We start from the raw sequence: 13,781 nt of genomic DNA on the forward strand, positions 1-13,781 counted from the left end.
GATATAAAGAAAGAGAATATGCTGGAACAGTTGGAAATCATCCAGTTGGATAAGACACCGGGACCGGACGAGATGGAGGGTTGGAGGGTTGCGAATGTTGTTCCCTTATTCAAAGAAAGGGAGTAGAGATAGCCCAGGAAAGCATAGATTTTTTATGCTTAAGTATTCACCACATTAAAGTCCGTATTTAGTAGATGCCCCTTTGGCAGCAATTGCAGCCTCCATTCTCTGTGGATACAGTAGATCTCTAACGGCTTTGCACAAATGGACACTGCAATTTTCCACATTCCTCTTTTGAAGAACCACTGAGGCCCTGTCATACTGCATGGGGCTCGTGAGCGAACATCCCTTTGCAAGTCCGTCCAGAAATTTTCAATTGGACTGGGGTGTGGACTGAGATTTGGCCACTGTAGGACATTAATTCTGTTATTTTAAGCCATTCCTGTATAGCTTTGGCTTTATGCTTGGGGTCATTGTCTAGCTGGAAGACATATCTTCTCCCAAGTTGCATTTCTTCTGCAGACTTCCTCAGGTTTTCCTGTGGGATTTCCCTGTATGGTTTTGTAATCATTTTACCCTCTACATTCACCAGCTCTCCAGCGCCGACTGCAGTGAAGCATCCCCACCGCACGATGCAGGAAGTATATAACCTTTAGTCTGTGGGCAAAAAAAAAACTCATTTTTATTTTTATCAGACCATAGAACTTTATTCCCGCTAACATCAGAGTCTCCCACGTGCCTTTTGGCACACTCCAGCGGAGAATTCATGTTAGTTTTTTGTTCAAAAGTGGTTTTCTCTTTGCCACTGATGGGACTGGTGAAACACTCGGACAACAGCTGTTGTATGCACAGTCGCTACCATCTCAGCCACTGGAGCTTGTAACTCCTCCAGAGTTGTCAAAGATCTCTTGGTGGTCCCCCTCACTAGTTCTCTACTTGCACGCTCACTCAGATATTCAGGACAGCCCCGGCTGTAGCCAGATTTACAACTGTGTCATATTCTGTCCATCTCTTGATGATTTACTTAACTGTACTCAAAGTGATATACAGTGATTTGGAAATTACCCTGAATCCATCTCCTGACTGTTGCTTTTCAGTAAAGTTTTTGCGGAGTTGCATGAAGTGCTCTTTTGTCTTCATGGAGTACCTTTCTCCCCAGGATACCGCCTCATCAGCAGTTGGACCTTCCAGATCCGGTTGTATTTTTACTACATTCAATTGAAAAAAAAACCTTGACTGCACACGGTGATTTCCGTTTAACTGATTATGTGCCGATTGGCTGCACCAGTGATGATTTAGTGTGTTATATTAAAGGGGGTAGGTATATACTTATGTCACCAGTTATCTTGTATTTCACATTTGTAATGGACTTAGATCACCTTGCAGAGATCTGTTTTTACTTTGACTCGAAAGTGACTTCGCTTTTTCTTTTGATCGGTATAAAAACACAAATCAATCCTTGCACACTGTTCAGGTTTTATACTTTCCCAGTAAGGTAAGGGTCAATCTGTTAAAGGATCCACACTGTGAGCGGCTGGGGAAGCGGGGCTGGCTGAGACTGGTAAGGTGGACTGTGGGCTTCCCCGAGGAGCGGGGCGACTAGTTCTCTCTCTGACGCTCCTGAAATCCATAATATAATCGAATGGCTGCGGGATCAGAGAGTCCAGACAATTTGTGTCGTCCCTCACGGCCAATTCATCCTTCATCCTGTCCGAGTGGCCCTGTCAAAACACCCCCCGTAGGGCCTCGTCATTCCACCCGGAGTCTACGGCTAAGGTCGGGAACTCAATGGAATACCTGGTCACTCTTCTCGAAGCCTGAAGAAGAGTCAGCAACCGTTTTGCGGCGTCCTCACCGCGAATAGATTGTTCGAAGACTTTCCTAGTTTCAGCAACAAAGGAGGAGTAGGAGGAACAAACCTCTCGCCGGTTATCCAATATCGCGGTTGCCCAAGCCAAGGCATCCCCTCGTAGCAGCCCATGATGTACGCAATCTTTGATTTATTGGAAGTGTAGGTACGTGGCTGCAGCTCAACGACCAGGGAGCATTGTAACAGGAAGGCCCGGCACCTACCTAGGTCCCCGGCATAGGGTTCAGGCTCGGGTACATACGGCTCTCGAGGGGATGGTGTTGCTGATTCCCGGGGCGAGGCCATCCCGAGCGGTGCGGTTTGGGTAGCCGGGGTTCTAGGAGGGTGTGGAGAAAAGGAAGTGGAAACTCGGTCCACTTGTTCACTGACCTCCTGCACATTCGTGGATAGTGTCCAAAGGTTTTCGGCGATCTCCCGAAGTAGTTGGTTGTGGGCGCCCTATAGGTAGCCCTGGCTGGCCAGGGCCTGTTGTACGGGATCCGTGTCCTCTGGGTTCATCGCGGTCAGTTCGCTCTGTTGCAAGGACGTGGCGCTGGTAACGAACCCAAGTGCTGAACACGGCCGCGGAGGCCCAGGGGGGAGGAGTTATGGTCGTAGCGAACGTGGAACTGGTGTCCAGGAGAGTCTTTAACTGGAGTCTTGGTTGTAGTAGCGAATTCAGGAACGATGCTAGACTTAGAACTCATAGTCCTAAGAAGCATGAAACGAGGTTACTCATACACGAGTCGACCAACGAACTGGCAGACCTTGCTGTGATCACAGGGCCTTTATCCTGCAGTTTCTGATGGGAAACATGTGTGTGTAGTTAGGGGAACCTGGGAATGATTGGAAATTAAATGAGGTGATTAAGGCCTATTCCTGTGGTAAATAGCAAGGTGGGGAATTGCCAGAAGGGAACATCACAGTAACCACCCCCATCCTACCGCTTCAACGGGAGCCTCCAGGCGATCCTACAGGACTGTCTGGATAGTCCCGAAGAAAATCCTGGACGAGGGAATGTCACAATGGTGTGCTGGGAACGGACCCACATGCAGGACGCAAACACTGAAGTACAAGGAACAGGGCTTGACTAGAGTAGGAACGTGACAGGATACAGGCAGGGAGCAGGGACAAGAACGCAGACTTGGGCTAAGGAAAGTGGGGCCAGGACTAGAAACCATGGGCTAGGAGACAAGGCGTCGACTCCGAGCCCGAGACTGGACAAGGACCCAGAACCTGGGTCTTGCCTCGGGCTCGGACCCCAGAACCAGGCAAGGACATGACATGGCTTCAGGACAGGACGTGGCTGGGGTCTAGAGGCCTGGGCTTGGCTGCACAATGGAGTCTTGCGTCTTGAGCTTGGAGGCTGCGGACTTCAGGCTTGGGTTCTTGGAGCTTGGCTGCGGGATCTTCGAGGCTTGGACTTTTGGAGATTGGCTGCGGGATCTTCGAGGCTTGCGTTCCTCGAGCTGAAAAACATAGAAACATAGAAAATAGGTGCAGGAGTAGGCCATTCGACCCTTCGAGCCTGCACCGCCATATATTATGATCATGGCTGATCATCCAACTCAGAACTCCGCCCCAGCCTTCCCTCCATACCCCCTGACCTCCGTAGCCACAAGGGCCATATCTAACTCCCTCTTAAATATAGCCAATGAACTGGCCTCAACAGTATCCTGTGGCAGAGAATTCCACAGATTCACCACTCTCTGTGTGAAGAAGTTTTTCCTCATCTCGGTCCTAAAAGGCTTCCCCCCTATCCTCAAACTGTGACCCCTCGTTCTGGACTTCCCCAACATCGGGAACAATCTTCCTGCATCTAGCCTGTCCAATCCCTTTAGGATCTTATACGTTTCAATCAGATCCCCCCTCAATCTTCTAAATTCCAACGAGTACAAGCCCAGTTCATCCAGTCTTTCATCATATGTAAGTCCTGCCATCCCAGGAATCAATCTGGTGAACCTTCTTTGTACTCCCTCTATGGCAAAGATGTTTTTCCTCAGATTGGGGGACCAAAACTGCACACAATGCTCCAGGTGTGGTCTCACCAAGGCCTTGTACAACTGCAGTAGTACCTCCCTGCTCCTGTACTCGAATCCTCTCGCTATAAATGGCAGCATACCATTCGCCTTTTTCACCGCCTGCTGTACCTGCATGCCCACTTTCAATGACTGGTGTATAATGACACCCAGGTCTCGTTGCACCTCCCCTTTTCCTAATCGACCACCATTCAGATAATAATCTGTTTTCCTATTTTTGCCACCAAAGTGGATAACTTCACATTTATCCACATTAAATTGCATCTGCCATGAATTTGCCCACTCACCCAACCTATCCAAGTCACCCTGCATCCTCTTAGCATCCTCCTCACTGCTAACACTGCCACCCAGCTTCGTGTCATCCGCAAACTTGGAGATGCTGCATTTAATTCCCTCATCCAAGTCATTAATATATATTGTAAACAACTGGGGTCCCAGCACTGAGCCTTGCGGTACCCCACTAGTCACCGCCTGTCATTCTGAAAAGGTCCCGTTTATTCCCACTCTTTGCTTCCTGTCTGCTAACCGATTTTACACCCACACCAATACCTTACCCCCAATACCGTGTGCTTTAAGTTTGCACACTAATCTACTGTGTGGGACCTTGTCAAAAGCCTTTTGAAAATCCAAATATACCATATCCACTGGTTCTCCTCTAACCACTCTACTAGTTACATCCTCAAAAAATTCTATGAGATTCGTCAGACATGATTTCCCTTTCACAAATCCATGCTGACTTTGACCGATCATTTCACCGCTTTCCAAATGTGCTGTTATCACATCCTTGATAACTGACTCCAGCAGTTTCCCCACCACCGACGTTAGGCTAACCGGTCTATAATTCCTTGGTTTCTCTCACCCTCCTTTTTTTAAAAAGTGGGGTTACATTAGCCACCCACCAATCCTCAGGAACTAGTCCAGAATCTAACGAGTTTTGAAAAATTATCACTAATGCATCCACTATTTCTTGGGCTACTTCCTTAAGCACTCTAGGATGCAAACCATCCGTTCCTGGGGATTTATCTGCCTTCAATCCCTTCAATTTACCTAACACCACTTCCCTACTAACATGTATTTCGCTTAGTTCCTCCATCTCTCTGGACCCTCTGTCCCTTACTATATCTGGAAGATTATTTATGTCCTCCTGAAGACAGTGAAGACAGAACCAAAGTAATTATTCAATTGGTCTGCCATGTCCTTGCTCCCCATAATCAATTCACCTGTTTCTGTCTGCAGGGGACCTACATTTGTCTTTACCAGTCTTTTCCTTTTTACATATCTATAAAAGCTTTTACAGTCAGTTTTTATGTTCCCTGCCAGTTTTCTCTCATAATCTTTTTTCCCCTTACTAATTAAGCCCTTTGTCCTCCTCTGCTGAACTCTGAATTTCTCCCAGTCCTCGGGTGAGCCACTTTCTCTGGCTAATTTGTATGCTTCTTCTTTGGAATTGATACTATCCCTAATTTCTCTTGTCAGCCACGGGTGCACTACCTTCCTTGATTTATTCTTTTGCCAAACTGGGATGAACAATTGTTGTAGTTCATCCATGCAACCTTTAAATGCTTGCCATTGCATATCCACCGTCAATCCTTTAAGTGTCATTTGCCAGTCTATCTTAGCTAATTCACGTCTCATACCTTCAAAGTTACCCCTCTTTAAGTTCAGAAGCTTCAAAACCGACTAGGAACTGAACATCAACATAGAATTAGGACTTGTCCTACTAAAAGCCGGGACTCATCGTTAACACGACACCAACATGAGACAGGACAGTACATAGACGTAGAGCCGGCACTTATATAAGGCAAGCCGAGATTCAACCTCTCCACAACAAGATGGGAGATTTCACCTGTTGGGTAACGGCAGAACGGCCGGACTTACCCAGCAGAGGAAAAGACAAGACAAGACATGCCCCCTCCCCCCGCAGGGCAACGGAAAACAGCCTGACTTACCCCACGGAGGCGAGGACAAGAAGAGACAAACACCAAAGAACGACAGACAGTTCTATCTCTGCTTTGCGGTTGCTCCGAGTAGCAGTTACGCCAGCAACCTCCACTGGCTACGGAAACAGCCGGATCCCTACCTAGCTCGGAGTGGCTGACAGTCACACAGCTGGCCCGGGAACCAGCCGAATCCATACCGCAAAGACTACCCAATGAGTGGCAACAAGGCTCCATGAAGCAGTGGTCCTCCAACCAGGCCTGGAGATCACAAATGGTTTCACTGGCCCTCCATCAGCAGGTTGCTCCAAGGGGTCTGAAAAGACAAACCAGCAGCCCACACTCAACCCCAAGGCTATTTATATTCCAAGCCCAAAGCTGGGAATCAGGTGCGTATAATTAACTCAACCAAACGAGGGACAGCTGGAAGACCCGGAATCATGCGTCCACGGACCGGACCATGACATGGGACGGTGGGAAATAAGGTGCAATCACAAACATGTGTAAAGCCTTAAGGGGATTTGTCAAACTATCTATAAAGGGTTGCAAATAATACACAGTTGCAGTGTATGGGGTAACGTATATAAACACAACGGCGAACCAGGAGGTAAATATCAGTCTGGGCGCGAAACGTCGACTGTACCCACTCCTAGAGATGCTGCCTGGCCTGCTGCGTTCACCAGCAACTTCTATGTGTGTTGCCAGAATGTCAAATAACAACAACAAAATCATACACGATAAATATAGACATGTATATAGCTCAATAGAAATAATATAGATGGCATGTACAGAAGACGTAATTTAATATGTTCCTTTCCATTTGAAAAATTAAATGACATCTGATAGGGGTGAATTTGCTGACATGAGCTGAGAAGATATTGAAAGACAGAAAGCAGACAGAGGGTTTGTAATTCTTCTAGTTGGCAGATATTTAGTCTTGTGCCGGTGGAGGAATCGGGACTTTGGAAACTGCTGCTCGCAGTCTACTTCACTGACCTGTCCAAGTGAGCTACATGCATCATCTGTAAGCTCCTCACAAACGGCGGGGAGCTGGGAATAGAATTTATGAATAGTCGGACGGGGAGATAATGGGCACCTATAGGAAAGGTGCTTAGCCATAGCTGCGTACTACCTGATGACCTGCTCCGCACGAATCTATATATATATATATATATGTGTGTGTGTGTGTGTGTGTGTTTATAATCTATATGTATTCGAGACAGAGACGAAGCGCTGGGTTTGGAGATAACGAATTGGAAAAGGGAGAGAGAGAGAGAGAGAGAGAGAGAGAGAGAGAGAGAGAGAGAGAGAGAGAGAGAGAGAGAGAGAGAGAGAGAGAGAGAGAGAGAGAGAGAGAGAGAGAGAGAGAGAGAGAGAGAGAAGGAGGTTTATTATCCCTTGTCTCCAACGTCCAGTGACTGAAGTCCCACTACAGAGACGATGACTGCTCCGCTGACGTCAGTACTGACTTGCTGTACTGGGTGTCCCGAACATCCAGTGCAGGAGAAGGAAAACAGCTCTTGATTTTAATGACTCCAACCACAAGGGTTACATCATCTAATAGAGCTACATTGTGCAAACCGAAGCTCATTATTGAACTAGGACACCAGATCAATGTCACAAATATGTGCGGATGCAAAACAGCAGATGATCCCGCCACCACCTTTGCTTGCTGGGAGTACAGTCGCCTCACTATTCGCGAAAAAGGTTCCGACTCATCCTGAAGCACTTATGGAAATGAAGGACGGCATCTGCACCGTTACAGTTCTGGTTTGATCGCCATCAAATATCCGAGGTTACACGGAGTGGTAGATGAAGAGGACGTTACATGCAATATAATCCCTTGTCTCTAACACCCAGTGAGTGCAGAGACGGCGAGTGGAGCGCCTTAATCAGCGTAGACTTGCTGCACTGGATGTGTGTTTCTACAGGTCTCTATATACGGGAAAATATTCACAATGGTTGTGGCTATGCGCCCCCCCCCCCACCACCGCCGTTTTATTAAGGGTTACTGGATCTACAATGTCTCCCCTTCCTCTTCCCATAGCTGCTGGCTGACATCAATATTTAATTATTTTAATTTAAAGGCTTTTTTTTTTAATTTCACGCTGTAACGTTGCAAATACAATTTACCTCGTAAGTCAGTGATGAAGCTCCTCAGTCTGAGTTTTATTGTCAATGTCATGTCCAGATGACAGAGCAGACTCCTGATCCAAAACACCTGAGAAAGCAGAAACGTGCTCCCTGTCTACAGCCCGCTGAATAACTTGTCCATTCGCTACAGTTCGATATATCCATTCATCTATCTCTCTGTCTATCTATCATCTACCAATTTAGCTATCTTTCTACCTACATCTCCATATATTTTTTTATTGTGACTTACAGATTTTGCTGTCACAAAAACACTGCTTTCATCCCATATTGCGTGTCCGTGATAATAAGCCGCATTCTTACTCTATCACAAACAAGAGAAAATGTGGAGATAAGAGCAGCACACACAAAATGCTGGAGTCACTTAGCAGGCCAGGCAGCACCTTGGAAAACGGTACAGCCGACTGCTCTCTGCCGATCGGTTTCATAGGAACAAAGAACAATAGAATACCCACAGTAAAATACAGGCCCTTCGTCCCAGGATGCTGTACCAAACATGCACTTTAGAAATTACCCAGGGTTACCCATAGTCATCTATTTTTCTAAGCTCCATGTACCTATCCAGCAGTCTCTTAAGATACCCTATTGTATCCGCCTCCAGCACCGTCGCCTGCAGCCCATGTCACGCACTCTCCACTCTCTGCGCAAAAAAAAACTTACCCCTGACATCTCCTCTGCAACTGCTCCCAGCAACTTAAATCTGTGCCCTCTCGTGTTAGTCATTTCAGCCCTGGGGAAAATCCTCCGAGTATGCACACGATCAATGCTCCTCATCATCTTATGCACCTCTATCAGGTCACCTCTCATCCTCCGGCGCTTCAGGGAGAAAGGCCAAGTTCACTCAACCCATTCTCATTGGACATGCTCCCCAGTCCAGACAACAGGTTTCTAATTCTCCTCTGCACCCTTTCTGTAATTTCCACATTCTTCCGGTAGTGACGTGACCAGAACAAAGCAGAAGAATCCAAATGTGGTCTGTCCAGGGACCGATATAGCTGCAACTTTACTTCTCGACTCTTAAACTTAAATCACTGTCGATGAAGATCTGTGCACCGTATGCCTTCTTAATCATGAATTAAGTCTAGCCGTAAACTTCAACAACACCCAGACTACGCTGTTAAGTCGGATACCGAGTTCCTGTTGGTGGGATGAGACGATATGGGCGTTTGGACTGCGAAGGAGGGTGTACAGTGCATATAAACATGTATTCAACCTCCTTAGAAGTTATCATGCATGAATGTTTTACAACATTAAATCACAGTGGGTTTCATTTGGCTTTTAATAGGCAGATCAACAGAAAAAGGATTTTTTTAATGTCAAAGTGAAAACCCAATTTCTACAAATTTGATTGCATAATTACTCACACCTTCTAGTCAGTATTCAGTAGATGCACCTTTGGCAGTAATTGACGACACTACAGTGGTTGGTTTGATCAAAGGGGATGACGAGACGGCCTACAGGGACGAAGTCCAGTGCCTGGCTGTGTGGTGTGCCGACAACAACCTGGCCCTTAAGACCCAGAAGACCAAAGAGATCGTTGTGGACTTCAGGCATGCCAGGAGTCACACTCACGTCCCCATCTACATCAACAGAACTGCAGTGGACCGTGTATCAAGCTTCAAGTTCTTTGGTGTCCACATTTCCGAGGATCTCACCTGGTCCCTGAACTCCTCCATCCTGATCAGAAAGGCGCAACAGCTCCTTTATTTCCTGCGGAGAATGAAGAAAGCTCACCTTTGTCCCAGGATACTAACGGACTTTTACCGCTGTACAAGCGAGAGCATATTCACCAACTGCATCTCACTGTGGTATGGCAATTTTCCCGTATAGGACCGCAAAGCACTCCAGCGTGTGTTAAAAACTGCCCAGCGGATTATCAGCACCCAATTGCCCACCAATGAGAACATCTACCATAAACGCTGCCTGGCCAGGGCGAAAAGCATTATCAGAGATGTATCTTACCCTAACTATGGACTTTTTACTATCCTACCATCCGGTAGGTGCCACAGGAGCCTCCGCTCCCGCAGCAGCAGGCACAGGAAGAGCTTCTTACCTGAGGCTGTGACCCTGCTGAATCTAATCTAATTACAGCCCTCAGTGTGTGTGGATAGGTGTCCATCAGATGTGCACATCTGGGCTCTGATTTCTTTTCCGCATTCTACTTTACAGAAATGCTCAAGCTCTGTCAGATTGCATGGGCAGTGTGGGATAACAGCCTTCTTCACGTCCAGCCAAATATTCTCAGTTAGATTGTGATTTCGACTCTGACGTAGCCACTCCAGGGCCTTCACCTCATTGTTCGCCAGACATTCCTGTCTGGACAGCACTTCATGCTTGGCCTCATTGTTAGATAATGGTCTGGGTGGTGAGGATCTTTGAGGATGGATGCTGCTTTTCTACAGAAGAGTTTCATGCAGATGTGCACAATGGTTTTGACGGTTTTAATTACCTGTAATTAACTGGCACGTATCCACCAACTTGTGTAGTTTTTTTTCTACTATAAGGCATTGGCGGTCCCATAGCAGGTCACAATGCACACTTCCCACCACAAACCACGGTGAGGAGAGTGATTATAGAATCTCATCGGAAAAGCTAAATTACTTTCGTTCCTTCAAAGCCCTCCCACGTTTTCCACTGCCCAAACTAACTGCGTTTCCGTCTCTGCTCAGTTCGATTGAAGGTTCTGGATCTAAATTGTCAGCACTTCCTTTTCTCGCAAATTCAGTCTGATGTTATTATTTATATATTCTAATTTACAGACTTTCTGTCTTTACAATAGACTGTTGCAATGAAGCATTTATATCACCTCATATGTCAGTGATTATATATCTCTTTCTGAGTATATTTCGCAACGTCACCTCCAGATGACAAAGCATAACCATGATCCAAAACACGTGAGGCAGGGACAACATTCTCCCGGTCTCCAGCCTGCGAGTTTTTGTCCACGAAATCACAAATTTCTCCTGATATTGTATCCCTAAGATAGTAATCCTGGTTTTGATTCTGATTTTTAATTCCTCTTCAAGTGGATAGAACAGTGATTCTCCACAGGGAATTTTGCTTGCAGACTTGGAGAACAAAGATGTCCGAAATAATGCGGTGTACTTTCCAAAACGCCGCGCATAATCGGAATAAACCTTTCACACTTCTGTAGACAAGTTGCAGGGAAGAAAGACCAACACCATCTGTACAGTGAGTCAGTGACAGATTATTCAGGGTGGTCTTCAGTCTCTGGTGTGTTGGCACAGCTCTTCAATCAGAACATCACCACCAACATATCTCCCTTCATTTAATAGTGCCTCTATATTCTGCACCAAAGTAGATGTCCCCACATTTCTCCATACAATATTCCATTGCTACTTTTCTATAAACTCATTCAACCTCTTTATATCCCGCTTCAGCGTCCCAAGGCCTGTTCGGCACTCACAGGCACACCGTGGTGAGTGTGGACAGTATTTTTTTCAATATGACCTGTGACACCCCTCAGCTTTTAGGCAGCCATCGCTGGGACATGAGAGCCACTGACAGTGACTTCCCGGTACTGACAGCCTGCGAATCCCACAGTGATTTAGTTTGTTCTGTGACAGTTAACTAAGCCCCAGCCTTTAATCTCACCAAAATCTCCAGCACGGTTCTTTGTCTGATATGAGTTCCTTTGGGAGGGATGAAGACGACATTGGAGGGTAGAACGCGAATTGGCATGCAAAAGTTTGACACCCCTGGACAGAATTTCTGTTACTGTGAATAGTTAAGTGAATAGAAGATGAACTGATTTCCAAAAGTTATTAAGTTAAAGATGAAACATTATTTTCAACATTCTAAGTAAGAATAGTGGATTATTATTGTTTTGTACAATTTTAGAGTGAAAAGAAAGAAAAGAGCACCACGCAAAAGTGTGGGCACCCAAAGAGATTTGAGCACTCACATAACTTCCACCAAGGTCTCAGACCTTAATTAGCTTGTTAAGGCTATGGCCTGCTCACAGTCATCGTTAGGAAAAAGCCAGGTGAAATTTCAAAGCTTTATAAATACTCTGACTCCTCAAAACTTGTCCCAATAGTCAGCAGCCATGGGTTTTATAAGCAGCTGTCTAGCAATCTGAAAATTAAAATAGCTGATGTCACAAAGCAGGGGAAGGCTATAAGAAGATAGCAAAGCATTTACAGGTAGCCGTTTCCTGAGTTCGTAATGTAATTAAGAAATGGCAGTTAACAGGCACGGTGGCCGTCAAGCTGAGGTCTGGAAGACCAAGAAAACTTTCCGACAGAACTGCTCGTAGGATTACTAGAAAGGCAAATCAACATCTCCGTTTGACTGCAAAAGACCGTCAGGAAGGTTTAGCAGTCTGGAGTGGTGGTGCTCTGTTCTACTGTGCAGCGACACCTGCACAAATATGACCTCCATGGAAGAGTCATCAGAAGAAAACCTTTTCTGCGTCCACAAAATTGAGCGTCAGAAGTTTGCAAAGTAATATTTAAACAAGGCTGATGCATTTTGGAAATATGTCCTGTGGAATGAAGCAGTTAAAATAGAAGTTTTTGGTCGCAATGCGCAAAGGTATGTTTAGAGGAAAAAGGGGACAGAATTTCATGAAAAGTACACCTCTTCAACTGTTAAGCACGGGGGTGGATCGATCATGCTTTGGGCTTGTGTTGCAGCCAGTGGCATGGGGAACATTTCACTGGTGGAGGGAAGAATGAATTCAATTAAATACCAGCATATTCTGGAACCAAACATCACACCGTCTGTAAAGAAACTGACGATGAAAATAGGATGGCTTCTACAACAGGATAATGATCCCAAGCCTCAAATCCATAATGGACTACCTCAAGAGGCGCAAACTGAAGGTTGCGCCATGGCCCTCACAGTCCCTCGACCTAAACGTCATCGAAAATCTGTGAATCGACATCAAAAGAGCAGTGCATGCAAGACGGCCCAAGAATCTCTCAGAACTAGAAGCCTTTTGCAAGGAAGAATGACGGAAAATCCCCCAAGCAAGAATTGAAAGACTCTTTGCTGGCTACAGAAAGCGTTTGCAAGCTGTGATACTTGCCAAAGGCGGTGTTACTAAGTACTGACCATGCAGGTGCCCAAACTGTAAGAAGATAGAAATTAAAAAAAAATAATAATCTTGCTTAAAATACTAAAGAAATTTGTCATCTTTAACTCTATGCCTTTTGGAAATCCGGTCATCTGACCGCGAGCCGAGCGACCCTGAGGGTGGCCAAGGGGGCTACACGACGTTTCAGGCCGAGACCCTCACCGGCAACTTTGATTGTGTTGCTTGAATTTCCAGCATCTGCAGAATTCCTGTTGCTCTCCTCGTTTCTCTCCTTGGCTTCTGAGCTGAGGGTCCATTCTCTGTGCCAGAGACACGACCACTACAACTTTTCCATGGTAGGGCGTCCCCACCAACAGTATCCAAAATGGTATACTTATTATTGATGGAAACGGCCACAGGGGACCTCTGCTCTTTCTGTCTACTCCCCTTCCCTCTCCTGACAGTCACCTAGCTGCCTGCTTCCTGACTTTTAGGGGTGACTATCTGCCTGTAACTCTTGTTTCTTTCTGCCTATGCCTCACGAATGATCCGAAGTTCATCCAGCTCCAGCTCCAATTCCCTAACTCGGTTTGTCAGGAGCTGCAGCTGGATGCACCTTTTACAGGTGTAGTCATCAGGGACAATTGTGCTCGCCCTGACTTCCCACATACTGCAAACGGAGAGCTCGACTTCTCTAAATGCTGCCTCCATTACCTATGTGCTAAGTTAATTAGAGTAATTAAAGAAACTTACACTGCCTTACC

This window comes from Mobula hypostoma, unplaced genomic scaffold (assembly GCF_963921235.1).
Source record: "Mobula hypostoma unplaced genomic scaffold, sMobHyp1.1 scaffold_36, whole genome shotgun sequence".
Lineage (NCBI taxonomy): Eukaryota > Metazoa > Chordata > Chondrichthyes > Myliobatiformes > Myliobatidae > Mobula > Mobula hypostoma.